Source organism: Chrysemys picta, chromosome 2 (assembly GCF_011386835.1).
Source record: "Chrysemys picta bellii isolate R12L10 chromosome 2, ASM1138683v2, whole genome shotgun sequence".
Lineage (NCBI taxonomy): Eukaryota > Metazoa > Chordata > Testudines > Emydidae > Chrysemys > Chrysemys picta.
In genome coordinates this window covers 115,181,152-115,205,439 of record NC_088792.1, presented here as the reverse complement: position 1 = coordinate 115,205,439, position 24,288 = coordinate 115,181,152, and the positions used below count along the sequence as shown (strand labels likewise).

The following is a 24,288-nucleotide window of genomic DNA, read 5'->3' as shown; positions in this document are numbered from 1 at the left end:
AGGCAACTGGGAGAAAGTTAAGGGCCTATGATATACAGGTGGGCAGACTAGGTGATCTAATGATCTCTTCTGGCCTTAAACTCTATGCATCAGTGAAATACAGGAGAACCTATCATTACCTGTGTGTAATATATAAGATATAAATCCACTAGAGGGTAATCATGAACAAACTTGACCAGATCTAAATCTGTCCAAGTAGAGGGAAGTGGTATACAGTCAGCATGTACATAACATAGTACATTTATTGTCTATTGAAAAAGTAAATTAATGATCCAACTCTATGTTGAAATATTTACATGTGTACATTCGTCATCACAGGCCAACTCCTGCTTGTCTCATGGGTGTAAATAGACTTGTTGACTTTAGTGAGTCTTGCCCTATGAGTTAAGGGGATTTTTATAAGAAGCCTCACCCTGCTTGAATTTAAGTCAATGGCAAAATACCTACTGGCTTCACTGGGGACAGGGCTGGGCCCTTCTTTAAAGGCCATGTTGCATTACCAGTTTGGATTTACTATGGAAAACATCTTTACTATTTAAAATTAAATTAGCCACACACAATTTTTGACTACTTTGTCTTTTGAAAAGTAAATCTAACTGCTCTGAGCACTAAAAGAAAATAAATTGTCCAATACTGCTCACCTTACTCACCCGAGTAATCAATGGATGTACACCTGTGAGTAAACTGAGCACAGCTGCTTAAAATATTTAATTGCACAGTAAGAAGGATTATGACAATACAGTTTAGAATCTGTAGGTCTAATTATCCAGTTAGACCATTTTAGGTACAGACACTGCATTGCATTAGTTGAAAATAAGTTTCCCCAAAAATTTAAAGAGAGAAGCCTCCACCACACACTTTTAATTTGTACCCCTATGCATCCCAAATTCTGAAAGTCTCCCCTCACATTTTACTTAGCCGACAGTAATATCTAATAACCAGTTCGGGACTCATCTTCAGTGCAGCATTAGCTCAAGTTAACTACAACTCGAGTTAACGCCTCTCAAGGTTAGCCTAGCTCCCCAAAGAGTGGCCACACTGCAAAACAACACTGAAATTGCACAAAGTAATTGGATTAACAACACAGAGTGATTCTATCAGCAGCACAGCATAGCTGGGTCCTCACTGCATTACTAGTGGAGTGTCAGTAGCACTCGAACTTCAACCCATATCCCCTGGCGGACCTGCTAGATCGAGTTTAAAGCACCACTTTAAGTAGAGTTAGAAATTTTCATGTGTGGATGGAAGTTTCGTTGGAAGCCTCACTAAAGTTATACCTCAAGCTAACACCGCAATGAAGACAAGCCCTTAAATTCTCTCTTATTAACTTTCCACATTTCTCTCAGTTTGGGGCCAAACATCAGTACTGCTGATTGACAACTTCCTCCTTTCATCTCTCTCTGTCTCTCTTTCTCACACACACACAAATTCCTTAACATTTGGAGGGATTTAATTTTTCTTCCAGAAAAGCCTTATTTTGAATTTCTAAAGTTTTGCACAGGGTATTTAACCATACAACTATCTAAAATCAGTCTGAGTCATTCAGCTAAAATCCAATGTTAATCACTGAAATATACTCTAATTTTAAAGGTCTCCCCACCTGGAACCACAAAAGTTGTTCATGGCAGGTAGGGTCCACTAAAGGTAGAATGAAAAATTACAAACAATCCTTGTTTCTTCAATGTCATCTAGAGTTTGGGGAAATGGACATTTCTGTTGGCAGCCCTGTAGAACTATAGTACACCTCTTAAAATGTAAGTACAATTTCTTCACAGAAGTAGGAAATTTCAAGAATATAATCAGAAACAAACATTTTAGAAAAGTCATTTTTAGGAGAAAGGCAGCTTCAGTAGCTCTACAAAGAGGTAATTATGTGGCAAATAGGGGATTATAGAGCCTTCAGAAAAGGATCATCATCTTCAAACATATAGTCATAGGGCACTAGGATCCAAGCAAGACTCATGACTATATCAAACGTTCCAAAATCTGCCAGAGTAAGAAAAAAAAAGGAAAAATTGTATTTAGGCAAACACTCCCAGTTTGCTGCCAGATTTGTGGGGGCAGAACAGCAAGTCTGCTGTTGCAAGGAACAGCTTGGAGAGGGGAGAAGGTTTTCTACCTATCTATAATTTTAGAAGCTACAGGTTTTCCCAGAGTAAGTAGCAGCAGTTTTGGGCATCTTGAGAAGCCATTAGTTTCATGTACCTCCTGTAGCTTTAGAAATACTATCCCCTCCTCCTTCAACTCAAGATTTCATAAGGCTGCAGACAGAACTGCCCGTCCCAACCCTCATGAGGTCTGTACAAGTGTGACTTACCAGCCCAGGTGCACCCTTCTGGCTGGGAGTGGCATAGCGGGCTCTCCTCCATTTGCGTTCCGAGCTGACAGCCCGCTCTGGTGCAGCAGTGGTCTGCTTCTTCCTGTGATTCAGCCTTCCAGCGGGGCCACATACAGTCCAACCCCTTCTGGGGTAAACCAGTAATCCAACAGCTAATAGTCCTTCAGCTTCATGCTGGGCCTTCAGTCCAACTCCGAACTCCTTAAGGCTTAAACCATACGAGTGGTTTCAGGGAGTTTCGATATGCTTACCCCTTGTCAGAGGTGTCCACTATTCCACTCTCCTTGATGGGCTGGTAAAGGAACCCAGACCCTCCAGCTCCGCTGGCTTCTGGTCCAGTAATCCTTTAATAAACAGACCCCTTGACATCTCCCTGGACTACTTCCTATCTTGGGCTCTTGCCACAGCCTCCTCCTCAGCATACTGTGTATCAGATCCCCCCGCCCCCATATATATATAAGCCTCCTCTGCAGAGCTTTTTTCTGCCACCCAGCTGGTTTTGCTGAAGGAGAGATTTCTCTACACTCTTTGAAGGGCAATCCCTGACCCTGCAGGAATCTTCTGCCATCAGAACAGGGAACCCTAGGCAGATTCCCTGCCCCAGCTTTCCTTCACCGCTGCTGGGGGCTCCCTGCTGCAGGCCTACTTCCCTTCAGGAAGGCTCTGTCTGCCAGCAGTTCAGCTCAGCTACCTGACTCCAGCCAGGCTTCTCTCAGCTGAGTGAGAGCCAGCAATCTGCTTGACTTCACTTTCTCTCCTGGTAAGCCCCCACATGAGCCAGGTTCAGCCCTTTTAGCTCCTCCCTCCAAGCTTGATACCGGCCATGGATGTAGTGGGTGGGGTGGGGGTGACTGATTTCCGAGGCTCTCATTAACTCCTTCTGACCCAGTGTGCAGTCAGTACACATATCACAATGCTTCAAACTAATAAAGTCCCAACATACACATGCACAGAGTGTGATAGTCTACATGGGACATTATCGCTGACATCAGCCCTCCTCAACAGAAGACAAAATCAACTCTGAGAGATCAAAGGGGACTTTCACAGCTATATCCCCCTATTAGTGCCAGTAGAAGAAAGGAGCCAGCACCAGCACCAACCCAGCACAGAGCTACTAGAGAAGAGAAGAGCACAATGCATATAGGACGGGGGAGAGGGAAGGGAGACAGAAAAACAAACTGATCTCCCCAGTGTGTTAGCTAACAAACAGTGCATGGTCAAAAGCAATAACTGGGGTCAAAGATCAACTGATGACACTTAACAATAGTGGGAAACTGCATACTTACAACACCAATGAAATCTTCATGCCCTTACTTGTTTTTTTATTGTCTCAACTCAGACAAATTCCCACTAGCTTCACTGGAATTTTATCTGATTTAAGAGACTCAGGGTTTGGTTCATTAACTTAAATGGGATTTAAGGGTGCTCAGCACCAGGCAAGATTATGCCTTTCTGCAAGTGACAAAACGTGCACACTATAAGCCTGATCCTGTCAGGTGCAGAGCATCCTCCACATCCCATTTAAATCAATGGCAAAACTCGTATTTATGTCCAAGTTGCAAGTTCAGGTCCAAAGTGAATAGGAATGAAGAGTGCTCAGCATGCCACCAGTTTGGGCTCTACAGGCCAAATCCTACAGTCCTTACTCAGGGCCAAAGAGCTCCAGGTGTGGAATTTCTGTGGATAGTTTTAGAGTCTTATCCGTAGAGCATCTTCATTGGAACTTGATGTGTACTCTTCCCACTTCTAATCTATCCTCCATTCTAGCTCTGTTAGCAGGGGGCAAAGAGAGATTTGGAAGGGGCTTGCAAAACCCAATGCTTGCTTTGGAGTAGCCAGTACAGTGTGTAGAGTGCCTATGCATCAAAAATGTGTGATGTTTGAATAGATGGTTTGAGTGGATGCATCAGGAATAGCCATACATATCTGCAAGCAGGATCAGGTCCTCTAATGGCTTTAATTTTATTCTGTGTGGGAATGTTACATAATTAGACAATAAAAAGTTTTTTATAATAACTCGTAAATGCCAATGTCATAACAAAGCATGGAAGTGACTGTCAAAGTATCCTAGCAATTAGCAACTCTGGATTACGAAGATCACTGTATCTTGCTAAGAGTTGTATACTTGTTTAATATAATGTTTGGATTTTTTAAGAACATTTACTCAACAAAAATGTTGTCACCTTTTAGTTCACTAACTAAAGCAATGAAGAACAAAATAAATATGTATTCATGCACTTGTACGCTGAAATGTTTCCAGCACACTAAATAGCAGAATGCAGGCCTCTTTTACGAACAGTCTCTATCGAAAAAATCACAGTGTTGACAGAATTCATAGTGGGAAGGTAAGATTTTTTTTTATGATTATGATGATATGGAGATGTAGTTCTGCTTTGAAGAATGCATGTTAGAAAAATCCTCTTTTGAAGGTACTGCAATTGAGCCATTTAAAATATCTCTAAGTGGCAAGCAACTTTGTGGTTGCATATGTTACAGCATTCAACAGGGTGGAGGAAATGAGAGGAATTTCAATACTAGAACTACCCAAAGACCTCAAAGGGCATGCATGTTAGCTACTGGGGTTTGTTTTAAAGGGAATGTGACACAGCAAATAAACAAAATTACTCCACTTGAATATATCTTAGTAGGGCTACATATTTTATCCTACTGGTTTACATTTGTGGTTTAAAAAAAAAAATATCCAAATGTCATTTTAAAGTTTACAGAGGAGATTAGTAGGAGACAGATGAGACTAATACACTTCACACCTAATACTAAAACCATAGAGCTGTCTGGAAGCACAGGTCCAGTATTTCTGCTGAGGCTTGCACCAGTGGTTGTGGCTGGGGGTAGGGTAGAGTAGAGGTTGTCTGCATGTTTCATCTTCCGCTCCAGCCAACCTTGTGGGACAAGCCATAATGTAACTCTAAAGTATAACAAATATCTGAGGAAAGAATGTTTGCTGAAGCTGGAATATTATTATATCACAATTAAACAACTTCTCTTTTGCACCAAGATTCATATAGAAAAGAAATGCAAAAAATCTTGCAAGTGTATCCCCAACAGTAAACTTCCAAGAAGTCAATTACACAAGTACATTCTAGATGAGCTGTGTTCTTCATTCTTTTTAATGTTCTTTAAGATGGGGAAATCCTTACTGAAACTGAAACACCATTAACAAAGTGAGTAACATACATCAAAAATTAGTCCACAACTGAACACAGCATACAACATAAAAACTAATGACCCACAGAAATTTCATTTAGAAGGATAAAAAGAAAATTATATATAATATTCCCTTATGAGATCTTCATTGGAACCATAAATTTCAGTTCAGTGGAAATTAAACTTTAAAAAATCTAAATACCCATAATGAGAACACTTTAACCTTGCCTTAAAGGGAAATTAAACTTAATTTCAACACCGGGTGATCCTAAGTCTCTGATCATTTTAATCAGATTTGTTTGATTTTTAAGTATTTGTTGCTGGGGAAAGGAATAATGAGACACCAAATTGATGTTTTTTTCTGAATACTTCCTGGTATAAATGCACTAACATGTCTGTAGTTGCAATAATTCTGAATCATCATGCCAATAGGAGGAAGACTTTATTATTTATCATTGAACCTGTGCATTTATATATATCAAATTGGTGTCTCATTATATATATATATATATATATATATATACACACACACACATATACACACACACACACACACACTATACTCACACCAATATGTCTAGCAGCCATTCCTGTATCACCTCATACACTTGTCTTTAACACTCTGCCTTTTAGATATGGATAATCATCTACCTAAACGTAAGGATCTGATTGGGCAAAGCACATAACCACATGCTTAACTTTAAGAACATGTATAGTCCCGTTAAAACCAAAGTTAGCCACATGCTTAAGTGCTTTGATAAATCAGAGCCCGAAGCTGCAAAAATATCTAAATAAACTCATGTACAAGCATATGTCAGAGTGGATGTATTATGGATACAAGATATCTCTCACAATTGATTACTGTTTCATCCATTCCTATTCCTTGGTGGGATGTTGGCAATGACTTTCCCGGGAATGTTGGAAAATACAAACATACAGCTTAAACTTTTATAACTGCTCTTCACATTAATTTGCTCATTTTATTTCTCCCACTCTCCGTATCTGTTTTTGTTCTTCTAAAAGTTTTGCTAGTCTATATGAAACCTACTTTCCCCTTTATTGAACTGTAATAAATAATTAAAAGCAGATCTTTTGTCATCTAATATAAAGTTGCATCTCTCCCAGCACCTTGTATGTTTAGTGATCTGCTTTTGAACTGACAGCAGAATAAATTTGCACGTGACCCAGCCTCTCATTGTCGATCTTCCGAGTTATAAGAGCATGACATTGTTTAACAAGGATTTGAAAGTCTTACTAATCTTCATTCCCTGTCGCTTTTTTAGAGCAACAGTGCATAACAAGAAGGGTTTTACCACTTCAGTGCTGAACAATATACCAGAGCTGAATGACTTTGCTTTCCAGACAAACCACAAAATTAGAGCGAGCCACACAAAAAAAATCTCATCCAGTAAGAACAGTTGAGTTTTCTAACATTTTTCCCATCCTGAATCAGGTTGAAATGTCAAAATCTTGAAAATTTTCATGAACAAAAAATCTGAATATTTTGGAAATATGGAAACTGTCTTCACAATTTCAAAACATTTTTTTCAATTTTTTTCAAAATGAGAAATTTTGCATGAAAATTTTTAGTTTTGACAAATCAGCATTTTCCAAATTTTGTTGAAAAATTCCCAACCGGCTCTACTCATCATATTCATTACCATTTCTTATTTTAACAACAGCCAATAATATGCTAGGCTAGGTGATTTGCAATCAAAATAAAAATACATGATCTCCAAACAACATCTATTCTAATTTTAGACATGATGCTCCAGATTCTGGTCCTGCTAAGGGTCCTTTGCCCCATCTTACCAGGCTTCCTGGGGATTCCCCTGGCAGGGGGAAAATTCCTGGGCAGTATAAGGCTCGTCAGCTGGCTCTATGCTATTCCTCCACCCCTCCTTTTGCCACTGATATAGAGGGTAAGTTGAGGGCATGACCAGGGAAAAGGGGGCATAGCCAAAGAGACATAACATCAGGCTGATCCCACACAGCTAAAATAGCTGATAGGCTGAAATGGCCCATGAGGCAGCTTTATTTTGCACAACGATCAGACTGGTACCCAGTGGCCCTGGGATCTGGGCAATACAAATATGTTCCATAGCTTCCTGTATGTTCCACCTTTCCACAGAGCTGTACCAGGTGCAACACAGCTAGCGCTCAAGATCTGGCCCAATGGAATGAGAGGAGGTAACAAACAGTAGGGAAGGGCAAGTTTAATTACAGCAGTAAGATCACAGAGCTATTACTCAGTTCTGGCATGCTGACTTCCTGGCAGTTCAATCAAAAGTTAAAAATAGAGTTATTATTGTTGACTTATTAGTTGTGGGCATTGTGAAGGGGAAAAAGATTCTTAAGCAGGATAATATTATGTTACAAATTACAATCAATAAAGAAATGTCTGTATGAAAGTTGCTGAAAGAACACATGAAAATTCTAGAAGAAGTGAAAAGGTTAAAAGAAGAAATCTTGTATAAGTCACATTTTGCAGGAATCACTCTGTTATGACAGGTTGTGCCAGCACTATGTTTCCCCACTCTTTCTGATATAAGCACCCTAGGCAAACTTTCTAATTAGAGCAGCACAGTATGCAGTGCCATGTCTCTGTGAAATTATTATGCCAAAACCAAATTTTGTCACTGGCAGCCAATAATCTGTTTCTCTACTAAGGCCTTGAAGTGGCCATATCAATTATTTAAAGACATACCAAGAACAGGAATCCATTTAAAATCTTCTGGGAAAGCCAGATATAAAACAGTGCATATTCACATTTCCTTCACAATGCTGTCCTTTTAAAAATACAATATTACTAATTAAAGCTTAGTGCATTAGGCCATTAGGATTGAAGTGATTCATGGCAGCATAATGATCTTGCTTATCATTCGTGCTTTAATTTATGGGGCGCTATAAAAACAAGCAATTTGAAAAACTGAATCCAATCCAAAAATTACTTGAAATAATTTCTCCTGAAAAGTGATTTCACTATGCATAAGTGCTACGCTGGTAAGAAAATGCTTCCTATCAATAATTAAAGTACAATGAAAGTTTGATGCGTCAGAAGACACGCTCGAAAGGCCCTGGGAAGTAGAACATGGAAACACCATTCTCTTTCCTGCAGACCTTCCCATTTCAAATTTATCTTTATCTCATAATAAAAACTTTCATTTTGCAGAGAAAACATGTTTTACATAAGCTATTTAGACAGGCATCTCACTATCCAAAATGTGGCAAAAACTATAATAAAATGTCAAATTAGGATTGCATTATCAAAAAATGACAGAAGGCAAGCGGCCGAGATCTGTAACATGCTGAGTATCCTTAATTCGTATTGACAGCAATGGGAGTTATGGAGAGTCAGCATCTTGCAGAATCATGCCGAAGAGCATAAAAATAATAGCAAGTTTGAATGAAGGTTTAAAACATTCACATTTAAAAACCTAGAGAGACAGAAGATGAAACTGGGCTTTTCTTAGGGGTCTGAGGGTGTTAGGATCCAGGCCCAGATCCTCCAGCTTCTAATGGGAGTTAAGATGCCTAAATACCTTCTGGGCCCCGACTCCTATTTAAAGTCAATGGGAGTTGGGCATCCAAATATCTTCATCCCCTTTGAAATCCTACCCTAACTGTTTAGCCCAATGATCTCTTTGCTGACCATCAGGAAGAAAGCTGCCAATAGGACAGACTACACTGTCTTCAGACCATGTGAAAGAATGTGTACTAGGCAGTTTGAGTACCAAATGCCTGACTTCCTGAAACCCAATTGTCAATAGAGTGGGATTCAGAAGCTGCCATCACAAGGTACTTCCCCAATCAATCTGGAGCAGCCTTTCAGGAAGGTTTCAAACTGGTTTATAAATTGTTTTTGGCACACGAGACCAAAACATTAAAAAAGTTAAATACCAACAAGTTACAATTCAAAATGCATTTTGTGCATTGAATAATACTAATGTGAGCTAACTAAAGTCAGAAAATTAAAATATAAGTCTATCACACTGTTAAATCACTCATTATCAACACCATCACTGTGTGAATTAAATCTGACTCTGCATGTACATTAGGCTCAGTATGAGGCTTTAGATTACATGATTGAGGTAATTTTCATTGTTTTAAAAATAACTTTAGTCATTGTGGTTTAAATCCCCATGAAAGAATGGAAATCTAAATAATTTCCTTAACTAAGTATTTTCTACTTCATGTATGCAAACTGGTTTGATGTCATAGTTACATCCTTCTTCTGGGCTGTTGGCATTTATTTGATTTTTTTAAAGAAACACTTGTTTTGGAGAGGGAAATATACATGAAAACTTTAGTACATATACAGAAATATAAAATGCAGGACAAAATTTGGTTGTACTAATCTCAGTATTGTCAATTAATCATTAACTCTCCCTAGCTTTTGGTTGGATAATCATGATGGGCCAGACTGATGCTTCCCAAGGTAAATGCTATTCACAGGAAAAGACTAATGAGGAAGAAACCTTCCATGAGGATCCCTTCATAGAATTTCTCCGTAATCGTTTCATCATGAGAGCAGAATGTAGCCCTGTCATATGACAAGAGTAAAGAAACAAAAATTACTTTCTTCTAACATTGAATGAGGAACTTTGTTAGCAACAGAAAAACAGTGTTATCCCTAAAGTTACTCAATCTCTCTGCCTCCCTGTAGAGCTTTCTGACTACAATCTTCTACCGCTGCTTCCTGCTACAGAATTAAAGAAAAAAATACATATATCCTTTTTTGTTTGTCTGAACAATCTGTAACTAGAATTACTATTTAGCAATAAATTATAGATCCAGATGAGTCACTGATGAGTCATTCAGATATGGTCATATTCAGCCATAAGGTGTGTTCTTTCACATCTGGAGTATTGGCGTATTCACATCTTGAGTATTGCGTCCAGTTTTGGGCCCCCCACTACAGAAAGAATGTAGACAAATTGGAGAGAGTCCAGCAGAGGGCAACAAAAATGATTAGCGGGTTGGGGCACATGACTTATGAGGAGAGGTTGAGGGAACTGGGCTTGTTTAGTCTGCAGAAGAGAAGAGTGAGGGGGGGGGTTTGATAGCAGCCTTCAACTACCTGAAGGGGTGTTCCAAAGAGGATGGAGTTCAGCTGATCTAAGTGGTGGCAGATGACAGAAGAAGAAGCAAACGGGCTCAAGTTGCAGTGGGGGAGGTCTAGGTTGGATATTAGGAAAAACTATTTCACTAGGAGGGCGGTGAAGCACTGGAATGCTTAACCTAGGGAGGTGGTGGAATCGCCATCCTAACAGGTTTTTAAGGCCCGACTTGACAAAGCCCTGACTGGGATGTTTTAGTTGGGGTTGGTCCTGCTTTGAGCAGGGGGTTGGACTAGATGACCTCCTGCAGTCTCTTCCATATGGGGGGGAGTATGATTCTTTCCAGTTGATTCACATGGATTATCACATTCAAAGGTGTAGGCAACTCCTGATCAATAACATTAGGACTCTTCCCAAGAGGATTAGCTCTATTAAATAGGCTGTGGTGTGTGCATACTTGCTAACAGAGTTATAACAACTGGCTTTGGAACCATCTGAAGATGTCACCTATTTTTCAATACTTGAGTACTTGGATCCATCTCAACCATGTAGGAACTTGAAATGCAGCTATATCTAAGGTCAACAGCTGGTATTTTCCTGTACTTGTACTCACCCGATTTTATCATGACTGGGTTCTTGGTTCGGATTGGGTAAGCTTTGGGCTAAGTTTCAAAGGTTGAAAAGGAATCCTGGAAATCTCTTAGTTTTGCTTTGCTCAGCTTCATATCTGTTTCACCAAATGGAATTCCAGTTTCCCCTGTTCATAGGATGGCTGTGTTTTGGTCTGAATGGCTGTGCTTTGGTTCAGGAATTACTTGAAATGGCCCATTAATAAAGTGTCAGACACATACTCTGAATATAGGCTTTGAATTGACTGTCTTCTTGGACTATTGAGCAGCAGCTTGTACTGCTCCAATTTAGGGCTAAAACTCATCTCCTTAAAAATCTCTACAGATCTGATCTGTGTCTACTGCCTCTGGATACATTTAATAATAATATTGAAAATCCTGAGATTAATAGTTAAAGCCTGGTTGCGAATACTGTGTTGGACACAGATCCTACCAACAGACATCACTCACTTTTGCTTGAATTGTATCCTTCATTCCCTTGCTTCACCAGAAACCTGCTGCCACCACCCCATTTCCTTTTTTTCTTTATATTTCCTATGGGTGCTCACACTGGCTGAGCAATCCTCACTTGTCCTGTGCCCTCCCAGGGAACTCAGTGCTTTCCTTTTCCCCATGGGGATTTTTTCACGAGCACTGATTGCCATCCCAGCTACAGCTTGTAAAAAAAAAATGAATTTCACAATTTTTCCTTGAACAATAGAGTACATTTTTCACAAAAGTGTATTGTATTTTTCGACAGCTTTACGAGTCAGAACATTTCAAAACTCAAAAGTTTTCAACAAAAAGAAAGGGTCCAATTTTTGGCAAGCCTTTTTCTGACCAGCTCTAGTCCCAGCTGCACTGTCTGTCCCAAAGTTAGACCAGACAGCCGTAATTTTTCTGAAAATTCCTCACTGAAAATTCCAGCTACCAGATGACCTCTTACCTGTACTTTTTTTCAGTTGTATCAAAGTCATTCTGCTTGCTCATATAGGGCGGCAGTAAAAGATCCCATGCTTGCTCTGTGCCCTTCAACTCCAGGCTGTATTGGCTTTTCTGTGGAATCTTAGCAGTGCTGAATGGAGGACAATGAGCATCTTCCAGAACCCAGCCTTACCCACCATAGGGATGCAGGCTCCCTGCCTGCAGCCTGCCCAGATCACATTATTCCCCACACACTGACCTTGAATCTATGGAGTTCTAGGAAAGGGATGCCAAGAATGTGAACGACTCCTTGTTTTTCATGGGTGGGGCGGGATCTACTTACAAAGCGTCCCCTCCAGGCCCAGGTCTACAGGACAAGATCTAGTCCTATAATCTTAGAGCTTCATCCTGCAAATGCGCACATGAGTAACTGTGCTTACATAAGTACTACCATTAAACTCAATGGTACAACTCATGAGAGTAAATGTATTCATTTATGTAACTGTTGAATTGAGCCCTTAATGTTGCACACTGTTTCTCTCATACAAAGGCTGCATCCACGCTAGGAAAAAAAGGTGGATTTTTACCATGTTAGCTAAAGTGTAGCAACTAATACAGGGTAAAATCTTACTGTGGCCAAGGCAGCTGTAGTTTTAACATGTGTTAGCAGACCCAGGTAAACACTAGACTCTCCTCTAGCCTGTACCTTGACCTACTAACATGTTAAAACAACTGCCTTGTCCACAATAGGATTTTACTGCATTTCAATTACCACATATTAGGTAACACATGATAAAAGTATATCTTTTTATCTTGTGATTACAAGGCCAAACAGGTTTGATGAAAAATATTAGACTTTGTATTATTTATTAATAGAATTTACATGCCTCTCATGTTAGTTTTTTTAGTACATCACACAAAAGTCCACATTAGTTAAATATTAATTTACCTGCATAACGCAATATTGTCTAACATACGATTCTTTTTTGGTTTATAGATTCTTGAACCTGATCAAGGCACCAAAAGTCACATCAACCTAATCACCCTCCTCATGAAACCAGGGGCGCTGGAACAATTTTTATAGTGGGGATGCTGAGAGCCATGGAACCAAACTGTAAACCCTGTACTGTATATGACGGAAACCACGTCAAGCCAGGGGGTGCAGCAGCATCCCCCAGTTCCAGCACCAATGCATAAAACATTGGTTAAAATATTTCTTGCATAGGTGTAATCACTTTAAAGTTTCAATCAATGTAAAAGCCTCAATAGTGTGACTTGACTGTTAGCTTTTTTAAAAAAATACAAAAGCAGCTTGAGAATATTATGTACTAGTTACCTTCATTTTTCAAAATGATGCAATTTCAGTTAAATTACTGCAACATAAAAGGTTTGTTTTATTTTTTACTTATACTGATGACACTTCAAAAAACAACAACAGATTTTAAGTTAGTAAATAACTCCAAAATTGAGACCTTAATGTAGTAAATTCAAAGATCGATTTAAAGGCTTCCAAGCTTGATTACAGTTGTATGAGAAATTATTTTGCTCAGGGTTTGATAGTTAACTGGCCATTGTTATACTTATGTTTGGAGTTTTTGAACTGTTTAAATATTAAAGTACCAACTTCTACCAATTTAAATCCAGTGCAGAAACAAAATGGATTCAAACTAGAAACAAAGATTGTCTCCGTTTTGCTAAGAATATCAGAAATACATAGGATTATTATGTATCAGGAACTAGAGATAATCTGAGCAAAAATTAGTCTTCATAAACACTAGAGAACTTAAATTTTTTTGCGCCTGAGTGCAAATCCTGTCCCCAAAGACAGACCTGAGTAAAGGGCTTTGTACAGAGGAACTCCATGGGAGTCAGGACTGACATATGGAATCTCCTCCCATATGCCATGAAGCAGGCACAGGCATCTAATTCTACCTCCCCCGAATACTAACCCACCCTCCATAGCAACACAGGAGTCCCCCACAAGAGCAGCGCTCTACATCATGCAAGGAGGACACAACCCTCTGCGGGTATGTCTAAATCAGAGAAAAAGTTGCGTATTTTTACAAGATGTTAGCTAAAATCCCTAAAATATGTTAACTGGTCAAGGTGAAGACCAGGCTTATCAGCTAACATACAACTTGTCAAGTCTACATTAGAGTTTTAAAATATTTTATTTAATCATGTCAGTTAACATGTTTCAAAAATACATCTTTTACCTTAGTCTAGACAAGCCCTATGGGGTCTCCCAGCAGTTTATTCCTTCCTGATCTGGGAAAACACAGCTGTTCTGTTTCCACTTTTTTTCATTTGTGGAGTGCATAAATGTGCGCAGCATGAATCTGCCCCAGCAAATATAAAAAGCATAAAAGTCAAGACCATTGTGATGAACTCTCTCTGGAACTTTTAAATCTTTAAACTTTTAAATATTTTAAATCTTTGTCCCCCAAGACATTTTATTTGCATTTTTACTGTATATATTTTATTAATTTCACCTTATGGCAGAGCTTGAAATATATGGTATCTTCACTGTTAAAAGTTAATATATGTATGCACATATAATAAACTGCAAATACCATTATGAGGCAACAAGTTAAAGAGAGAGACATTTTATTTTGGGATCCTAAATGTTTGCTTTTAACAAAGTACAAATCACACAGTAAGGCTCAGCCCTGCAGAGACATGGACGAAGGTTGTGAGAGAGAAGTGCTGAGCCACCAGTAGGATTGCTGAGCACAGTGCTTTGTTATTCATGATCCAATAAGGCGAAGTAAGCTGAAAGTAGCAGGCACAGCTCTCTACAAATGTCATGAGGCATTTGAGCATCTGGCTGTGAGAGATACTGTTTTCCTAGAACCTTTAGAACCCTGTGTCTATGGCAGGGATCCTGTGGAAAAAAATTGTACATAATCTTGTAATTAAAGACTGTATTATAATGCATACGCACAAGGGGGCTGAATGAAGGTTGCATGAACAACCTAAATACTGACATTTCCTAACTGTTCAGTGCTTGCCTTTGTAGCCTCAATAATGTTATTTTAAAATATTTTATTTGTATGTAATATTTTAAACATTGCTTGTTATAAAACCTGTATCACATAACTCTTCCTCAATTTCACCTTAGTCAATTCACCTTCTTTCCCCACCTCACTTCTTTGCTGTATGTTTCCGAACCAGAATCTTGCCAGTATTTTAAACAAAATTAACTCTAATCTTGCCTTGTCTACCTCTCCTCTTCTTCCTCCCACTAGTTCCACTCTCTCTTCATGCCAGCCTCCAACTCTGAGGTTACCCTTGTATTTCTGCCTCTAACATCTCAATCTATCTTGCGTCCCCCTCCTCCCTCACTCTCATTCACTCCTTCTTACCTATTTTTAATCATCTCTATTTTGCTTCCTTCCTTACATTTGCAAAGATGCTTTCCCCCCTATTTTGACAAATCCTTCCCTCAGTTCCATTTGATTTACTAACAACTAGTCTAACTATCCAATTTGAATATATACGTGCTCATACAAAAGAAAACAGGGTGAGGGTTGCACATGCAAATGACTGTACACCAAAACTACATGCACAGGTTTAGAAGTTGCTTGAAAAATTTGGTCCTGAAGATATAACCCCATTGTGCCTTTCTAATGTGCATTAGGGAGATCTCAGAAGAGTGGGTGATCTTATACATATGGCATTGTGGACTTTACCTATGGTCATGGAATCACAAAATTGTTTCCTTTGCAGGCTCTCTTGCACTGCAGGCAAGGGAATCATGCCGATCACTCCCCCACAAAGTGACAATCAAAACAGGGCTCTCCACACAGAAAGAGTAAGGAGCCTTAAGTTAACTAACACGATGGAATAGAAGCTTCCAAATCCACATGGAAATTCTCTACTCTACTCTCATCATCCCTAAGAAATCACTATGGGGAGAAAAATGGAGAGAAAATAAATCATCTGCCCTAGTCTCTCTCATTTTACTGCTGCTGTTGTTCAGTATTTTGTCTCTCTGTCACAAAACCCAAAGGGTTGTTGTGATGGCTAATTAGTTAATGCCTGTATCATCTCTGAAGATGGAAAATGCTGTATAAGTAGTGAGTATCTGCTTCCGGATTTCCACAGTATTTTTATGGCTTTAGTAAAAATATGCATAAGAACACAAAAGAGAGAGAATAAATGGAAGATATATTTTCATGCACATAAATGGAAATAAGCTCTCAGAAAATATAAACTCATTAAACCCCCAAATCCATGTTATAATTTACAAGTGATATATTTAAAGTTTCATCGGGGTTTTCTTTATTTAGACTTTAGTTTTTGTGAAAGGCCTTCAATGTATTTCATACTGCTACAGAACCCAGCACTAGTGTGCTGCAGAAATCAAGAGATGTTGCCAAAAAAATTAGGTCGAGTATGCGGCAGAATGCCAGGGGCATGATCATATATCATGTAATATATGGTTCACTGGGATAATAATAACAATAATAATGCTTTGCATTTTTCACACTGGAACTACTTCACAAATCCAGGACCTGATCCTGAATCCCTCACTCAAACAAGTCATCCCACTGAAGTCAATGGGACTATTCATGTGAATAAGAGTTGCAGAATCCAGTCCTAACCAATGGTACTGTCCCGTTTCACAGATAAAGAATGTAGTGTACAAAAACTTTGCCCAATACCACAGAGCTCCCAGGTCTGTGATGAGGCCACATCTCTTTAATGGAGGAGTTTAGGAATGGTGTGTCAGGCTTAACTCTGAATGTCCAAGTTTTTGCTGTTTCCTTAAAATAAAATTTATTTGCATTTTCAAAAGGTAAGCAAATGAAATGTACTAATACACTGTTGTTATTATACCAGGATAGAGAACCATTCATATCCCATATACAGCAATCTAAATGTAACTTATACAGGTGTACCCTTCTCCTTTTCTACTCACATTATAGCACCTATAAGATTAAATAATTTTTGTACTAGGATTCTTTGTCAGCACTAGGCAGTTGGGATTTTACGTGATATATAGTAATAAATACTCTTCAGGCCAAAATACATAGCTTCCATGGCCAGACACTGGCTTTTGCATTATGAAGATAGATTTTTCCCCCCCAGAAGATCTTCACAAGCCAACTCAGACCCCATTAGTTTTCCTCTTCTCTCCCTGTCTTCAACCTCCTGTGGCCACTGAGTGCTGGATGTAGCACTCTCTAGACTCCTGGAGCAGCCATTGGGAACTGAAAGTATTGTGATCTGATTGCTAAGGCTGGCTGTAGAGGTACTTTATGCTGATCTGAGCCCATATGAAAAGACTCCTGGCAAATGGTATGAATGATAAGAGAACCAGGCATTGACAGGTTATTTAATTTTATGGGAGTTTACATAATTCAACTTCTCTTATTTGCTTAAAATGTTTATATGATAAATGCAAACAAAAAGCATCTTTGCTAGAGCTCCAGGTAACTAATTATAATAGCACATACACCTGCATGTAAAGTCTCACTGAGATAGAAAGAATGTTGAATGTTATCTGTATGAGGCATGTGACTGAAGAAAGTAGTTACATAAAGTAAAATACTACCTTTGGAATTTTAGAAACAACTGTCAAAAGGGCTAGTTTTCATCATAAATCAATTGCCTATTAAAAAGTTTCATTATAAAATAATTAAACATTTTATTTAGAGAAACACAAAAGAAAAAACCCAGCCAAAATTAACAAAATAAGATATGTACGTTTTATTCTTCTTTAATGAAACTAGAAAGAGCAATTAAATGAGGTTTAGTATAAAAAAAACAAAAACAAAAAACAAAGTTTATTTTACACTTGCAGGCAATACGACATTTATCAAATATATATTTTATCCATTTGATCACAGTATTTAAATAATTTTTAGTACTTAGATGAATGGTCAAAGATTAATATCTCCACATACTACAATTATCTGACTGAAATGTCATATTACAGCATTCTCCATTAATGTAAAACTTCTCAAACAAATAAACTATGTGAGCAACTCAAGGCATAATAGCAGTGTTATATATTTAATATATTTAAAATATATTTATTTGAAATCTATGGAAAGATAGTGTATTCACTATGAATTCAGGTTTCTTCACTGTAAATGTTTGTCTACTGTCAAAAAGGTTTAAATTGTTTGAAATCTCATACACCTTGCCAACTAGTTTACCATTGGCTCTGTAGTTATTAATGTCTTTAGCTCTTTTTGCTTCATTCTAATATTTTGAAAATTTAATGCTAATGTTTCTTCCGCTTCCCTCCTACCCTACATACACCCCCCCCCCCCATAAACTCTGCCAACTCAAACCTACAAAAGTGAAAAGGAGATATAAGTTATATATATATAAATACATTGAATATGTAAGTAATTTAAGAAGTGTCGGATAGGTATATAAATAATAATATAACCAATTATTTTTCCACTGACCACCTATATATGCTACTCAATAGAGAAGCTGATCAGTACTACTATGAACTCCTTTTTAAATATCCAGATCTATTATAATCCAAAGAAGAACTAAACAGGTCACTATGAACACTGTCTTTGAAACAGTACCCTCCCTCACTAATGTTGAACGTGAGACAACTGTTGGTGTTTTTAGCTCTAGAGCAGAATGTTGCTCAAACACCTTTCCTCTGATATGTTGTTTTCCCCAAGAGGCAGTCAGTCCCTTTCACTGACATGTCTAGGTATATAAACTTGTCACTACTGCCATTCACTCAAGTTCACCAACAGCACTGGGAATCTAACTACATGTAGCCCAGTTCAGAGCTTGATATTTCAGCAGGGCTACATACAATTCCCTGAAGCTAAGCACTCATTATCCTCTTTGTGTAGGCATATATGGCAGAAAAATGTCATTTATTACTAAAATATTATTCCTAACAGACAAAATTTTAAGACGTAAACTGATGATTTTGTATAAAATAATCTGATGCATTTTAACATCATTTTATTTTTTTTTAATTACAAGTGTGCGTTCAGAGTGAGACATACATATATTACCATTCTAAGCTAGCAACAAAGTGTGATATTGTAGGGGAAAATGTGTTAAGTGGTTTTCATATATATCACTCTACTATTTTGAAACATTTTATTTTAATTATAAACTGCATGGCTCCAACACAAAACTTTGCTAATTTCCAATGCAAAAAATGCAAGGAAGTACACAATTAATATCATTTTCTTTTAAAACATAGTTTAAATATTATGGCAAATTTTCCCTGTAAGGAAGAACCAAGTATTGTATTAAAGTCTACTGAAACTGACAAAAGTAGTTGTAGTTTAAGATACAAACAGAACATTCATGTTCTTCAGTAATGGAAATATGTTAAAGAATAGAAGGTCTAGATAGACTGTAAGCTACTTCAGATAGAACCTGCAGATGAACGATGCACAAAATTACAAGAAAATCATTTTAGTTAGATGACAACAGAGAACAACCCCACCTTATTTTCGTAACAAGAAGTCCTACAAAGTTAGCCAGACTTCTAAACTCCATAACTATTCCTATTAGTTCACTTAACAGTAGTTTAGGATTTTAATGGACATGTTTTACCAGTAACAAAAAACTTGATAGGTAAATAAATCCACGTTTTACCCAATCCTCAAACACTAAATTAAAAGAAAGCTTCATCATAAGGTACCACCGCACTGAACAATTTGTGAGAGCCTAAGCCTGCTACCACTGCAGTCAATGGGAAAAACTTACATGGGAGCAGGATTGGGCCCTAAATTAACCCTACTTCTTATGGATGGACATTACATCCACATTAGGTTGTTAAAAAAATGGTTTCCATATACAATTGAAGACATCACTGTTTTTCAGCTCTGTTATGATATGGAGACAGATTAACTCAGGCCTTCCTCTGAGGGAATTATATATATATATATATTTTTTTTTTTTCTTAAATGCCTTGCCCATAGCAATAATGAACTAACTACAGCAATATGCAAAATAGATGTATCAACTAGTAAACACTTTCTATTTTACAAATGACTGCAGAATTTAAAAAAAAGTCTAAGATTAACAATACTAACATTTCATGTCCAATGACGCACTTTAGTTTTCTTGTGATAGAACAAACATATTCAAATACACCTTGATGATGTATATCACGCTACATAAAATCTGAATGAAGTGATTCATTAAAGACCTTGGCAATTTTATCTTTTGGATAAACCCTAACTCTTGAGAAGATGAAATGCCTGATCCTTAAAGGTGCTGAGCTCTTGCAAATTCCAGTGACCTCAATGAGAGCTGTAGGTATTCTAAACTTCTCAGGATCAAGCCATTAGGCAGGGCTTTTATTAACAAAGGAGTGAGTGCCCTGGGCCATATGTGATTTTAACAACACAAAATCTACTAAACTAAAACGTGTATAATATTGAATAGAGATTCACCATAAATACTATGTTTAAACAATAATTGGAGTTTAGCAACACAACTGTTTACAAGCTTCCATGTATACTTCTAATATTGTGTGCTTTATTTTGTAACTGCTTATGCACTTGTCTGGTGTTCCTCTTTTTCTCACACAGTTGAATACCTCCTATACAAAGCACTTAAGTATTTTACTTTTCCCCACGCTAGGGTGACCAGATGTCCCGATTTTATAGGGACAGTCCCGATTTTGGGGTCTTTTTCTTATAGGCTCCTATTACCCCCCACTCCCCGTCCCGATTTTTCACACTTGCTGTCTGGTCACCCTACCCCATGGACAATAAGAAGGCACAATCAATCAAAGACATATCCATACACACTCTTCACTACAACTCGACATTTATGGCAGAAAACCCCAAAGCAAACTTGTGTAAAATATTTTAATTAGGCTAACAAGAAAAAGAAATGATCAAAGATGTCTTCTTATTAGCATAACAAAAATACTTCCATGACAGATCATTTTTGCTGAACATCATCCATATATAGCATGTGGAAAGATAGGTAATTTTAAAATTACATGTATGAGACAGGCACTATAAATGTATTCTACTGCCATCAAAACAAGAAGTATTGCACTCATTATAAAAATCCATACTATGAAGGCCTCTAACTACAAGTAGTAACAATCTTTTTAGTTCACATCTAAACTTTGAGATGCAAAAATGATTCAATATGTTTTTCAAATGTCCAAACAAAATGCATTTTAATGTAAGATAGACCTATTTGATCTTCTACACAGATTCATAGTTTTACACATCGGAAAATTTAATATAATCCTATTTGAACTATGAATACTTGAAACTGTTTATCATGATATGCGCTGGTTTTTTGTTTTGTTTTTTTTAAATGTTACCAGTTCTTTAAGGAAACTGCATGCTATTTTTGATACAAACACCACTGTGAAAAGTCTATGGAGAAGAACTAGGAGGTTGTTATTTTGCTTTGTTTTGAATGGCACCTTACAAATAGCATCTCTGCAAGTTATGATTTAATGCCTTATCAAAATGCAGCTAAAGTCTACATTACTCCAATTCAAACACCTATGTAAAATAACTGAAGACACACAAAAACTGTAAGAATTCCTTGGAACAGATATGTTACTTGATAGCCACTAAAACAAACAAACACACACAAAAAACAAGTCTTTTCCCAAGACATTTAAGATATGCTGTTTTACTGCAGAAATAAGTGTCTGTTTTCAATGCTCTTATAGGAACAGTCAGCTGAACAGCTGAAGAAAGCAGTCTAATACAACTTCGCAATTGGGAGGTGAACCTGGCTGCAATACTTCTAATAGCTGACTAAAGTAATAACGCTCTGTATCTGTTTTGTTACTGAAAACGAGCATGTGACACCCAACGATCCGTTAGTTCTGGATTGCAGTGCTATTTTCACCATTCATCCCTGCAGGATTAAAATCTTACACTGCTAGAACAAAAGAAACACTAACAATAAGGTAGCACTAAAGTTTTTCCTCTCTTCACTACTCTACTGAGACGCCAGCCGAAGAGTGGGAGCCATCACTATTAAGGTGCCAGTTATGATTTAAGACGAGGTGTCCTGGAGCACAAGGAGCGAACACTTCAGGAGCTGTGCAGCCTTCCTGCAGCCCTGATCAATTTCTCCATCAACAATCCCTGCTGTCCCCCTCTCCCTATATACCGTGGCTGTTTGGAAGCTTTATCGCTCATCCCATAAACACAAGTACAAATGCACCCCCGCCCCCCAGCACACAGTTACGCTCGCTCTCCCTCACATGCAATTCTTTGCAAGTCCCCTGAGAATTGCTCAAAAACAGAAACCAAGCAAAAATAAACAAACGAACAGAAAAGTGAGGGGGGCGGCGGGGGGCGAGGGGGAAGCTGTGTGCGGCTGCTTTTGCAGTTGCTCCCAAGCATGCAGGGCTAAGGAAGAGTAGCTCCCCACCTTCATCAGCTGACTACATCCTTGGGATAAAGGAGCAAGGCGGAATGATGCTGAGGCTGCAGAAGGGAAAAGAAAGGCGTTGCAAACATGCTGGGATCCCCCTGAAATCCACCCCACCTCCCCAAAGCTGCCCGGGTGGGGGGTGGGGGAAATAACACACAAGGAGGAAAAAGTGATGAAAAGACACAACTCACCTTAACAAGGGGTGTTGGATGGGGTCAGAGGAGGAAGGGTTTTGGTTGGTTGGTTGGTTTGTTTTAAGCAGAGGTTGTGATGTTATTAAAACACACAGACACAGGGTTTGGAAGCAGGGAGAAGAGTAGAAAAAAAACCGAAGGGGAGATAAATTATCGAGAGGGTGCGAGTCAGTCTGGCAGGAAAAGGGAGAACCCCCCGGGGGGAGGAGGGGTGCGAAGAAACAAAAACAATCAGATGCAAAACCGAGCTCGAGCGTCGCTGCTGGGGTTTTGTTGGGGGGTGGGGGGACGGCTCCTGGCGAGGTGGGCGCTTGCTTGTTGCTTTCCCAGCGCCTCTTGCTGGGTGGCTGCTCCTGGGTGTATTTCCCGGGCGGGCGGGCGGCTCTGCGGGGCGGCGTTAAGGCGGCTCGTGGTGGCTTATATCCCTGCTGCTGCTGCGCTCCCCGGGCTCCCGCAGCTCGCTGTGGCTTTGCAGCCCCGCTGCTGCTCCTCCTGCTGCCGCTCTCGCCTGCCCCCCTCCCGCGCCCGCGCCCCCGCCCCCGCGCTCAGGCGCGCTCGCTCGCTGCTTCCCCGGGCTCTGCCGCTGCCGCTGAGCTGGCCGGGCTTCGCGGGCAGCCCCGGCCCCTCGCTGAGGCGGGCTGCGATGCACCAGCGGGAGGGGGCGGTGCCCTGCCCCGCCGGGGTGGGGCTGCGGGGCCCGGCACTGGCCGGCGGGCAGAGGGAGCTGGGGCGGGGTGGGGGGAAGGGAAGGGATCTAAGGGGCATGGGGACAGAAGGGGTGACAGGATGAGGAGAGCTGCAGGGAGGGGGACATGAGGGGGACCAGTCTCTTCTTCATGTCGTTGGTTTGAGGCTCAGGCAGCCCCCGCCCTTACACAGGAGAAGGCCTAGCCCCCCTGCCTTGGGGGCTGACATACCAGGGGGATGACACAGCCTCCCAAACGCCAGTGCTTTGCCTTTGGGGGGTGGAGGCTGACCCAAGGAAAGCGTAGCCAGAGAGTGGTGCCAGGTTTCAGAAGTGGGGGGAAGGGGGGTTACTGGCACCATCTCAGGCTTGGAGACATTGAGCTGGTGTCACTTGTTTCCATAGAGTCACTGCTGAATTCCTGGGGGTGAGAGGAGAACCAGGCCTATGCAATGGAAAGGTCATAGAGTCACAGAGTTATAGGCCAGAAGGGACCAATAGATTGTCTAGTCTGACCTCCTGTATATCACAGGTCACCAACACCACCAGCACCTGTGCACTCAACCCAACAATCAAAATTAGATTAAATAGCCACAGGAGACTAAATTACTATGTGCCACAGGCAGAGAACAGGAGGCACCAAGGTGCAGCAGTGCCTGAGGCCTCCAACAATGGCAGGGAAATGATTGTGATATACCCAGAGAATCCTGACAAGTGACCTGTGCCCACACACTGCAGAGGAAACCCCCAAGGTCACTGGCAATCACAACTGAGGGAAAATTCCTTCCCAACTGCACATATGACAATCAGTTAGACCCTGAGCATGTGAGCAAGAATAAGCCAGACAAGCATGTGAGAGAGAAAACGCCTGGTGCCACCTCAGAACCCTGGTCCTCCCGGTCCAATGTCCCATCTCCAGCTGTGGCAATCCCTGATACTTCAG

General features: G+C 39.6%; 1 protein-coding gene across 8 annotated transcripts in view; it reads right to left on the bottom strand.

The window, feature by feature from the left end:
- The window catches only part of LOC101951432 (poly(rC)-binding protein 3-like), a 737,225-nt gene extending 714,035 nt beyond the window's left edge, over positions 1-23,190 (bottom strand). For 7 of the 8 annotated variants that reach the window (XM_065584026.1, XM_065584032.1, XM_065584022.1 and 4 more), the window contains exon 1: positions 22,658-23,188. The gene's annotated coding sequence lies outside the window, so the exon portion shown is untranslated. Of the gene's footprint in view, positions 1-22,657 lie in introns of all 8 variants that reach the window. The other variant, XM_065584029.1, reaches the window with a different exon arrangement.
- Positions 23,191-24,288: the final 1,098 nt, after the last annotated feature.